The 1,186-nt window shown below is 36.9% G+C and overlaps 1 pseudogene; it reads left to right on the top strand.

Moving 5' to 3' along the window:
* The first annotated feature begins 531 nt into the window (after positions 1-531).
* On the top strand, positions 532-684 carry LOC115065153 (annotated as a pseudogene).
* The last annotated feature ends 502 nt before the right edge of the window (positions 685-1,186 follow it).

Genomic DNA, 1,186 nt, shown 5'->3' with positions numbered 1-1,186 from the left:
AAATAATTACACATTAAAAGATGAATATAAAATGATGGGAACTTGGCTATAAAATTTTAACATGAACAATATCAAGGCATAATAGTATCTTGTCTTTATGAACATGCCTTTTTGCTAATCTGTCTTTTTACCTCATTTGCCCTTCTTTTGTCTACAGTAAAAGAAATTCTCCCTAACTTATAGATCTTGATTTAGCAGGTAGAGAAAAAAATGTATTGGAGTTACAGCTCTATGACAAAGTTACAAACATAAATTCCCCGTTGAAATAAAACTTTGAAGAAATGGATTCCCTGAAATATTAATGTTTAGATATAGATAGCTACATATTTAATGTAAGACAAGTCTGAGTGATTCTCACATTAATAGTAGTTAAAAGGAAATAGAGCTACAAAGTCCATCTAAGAAGAGACACCTTAAGTATGTCCTAGGTAGTGATAAAATGAATTGCAGATTAAAACAATAAGAAGCTCTCATATCCTCATTAGGTTAGCAAGGTATCTTTGAAATGAGGATAACCAAAATATTCCCATCGTACATCTGGCAGGGGAGATACCATGATCAGGAAGATGGCTTTCCTAGGGCAAGGCTCACCCATTGCACATGGAATGTGGTGATCCCTATGGTTTTATTTCAGAATATTTGATCAAATTGTGAACCTCCAGATTGTGTTACTTATTGAAAACCCCTGTTTCTTGTTATGGTGTGGCTCAGTCCTTAGCATGCACCTTTAACCCCCTGACTGGCATAAAGATAAGCCTTTAGTACACACTTTTAATCCCAAACAACAAAGGTAAAATTAGTTTGTCAAAGGAAACAGCCATGTTTGAAAATGATGTCTAATTGAGTGGCAGACAGAGTGATGAATCAGAGAAAGATTTGACAGAATAGGATATGCCCAACTTTTACAAGAAGAGAGAGGAAAGGGAAGCTACATGAGGGACAGTGCAGAGGGAGGAGGAGGCGGCAGTTTTACTGGGGCAGTTTTATAGAGACTGCTTACAGAGAAAACAAGCTAGTTATAGATGAAGACAGACGGAGCCAGAGAATGAGAAGGAACCAGAAGATCAAAACAGATTTCGAGAATTAGTTTGAGGCCAAGCAGAGTAATTCAGAATTTGAGAGAGGCCAGATTGAGTCAGTCAGTTTAGAAAGGAATTTGAGCCAGAACACCTGAGTTGAACCAGCC

The sequence above is a fragment of the Mus pahari genome, chromosome 12, assembly GCF_900095145.1.
Source record: "Mus pahari chromosome 12, PAHARI_EIJ_v1.1, whole genome shotgun sequence".
Taxonomy (NCBI): domain Eukaryota; kingdom Metazoa; phylum Chordata; class Mammalia; order Rodentia; family Muridae; genus Mus; species Mus pahari.
Note: the sequence above shows the minus strand (reverse complement) of the source record. Positions and strands in the feature narration are given on the sequence as shown.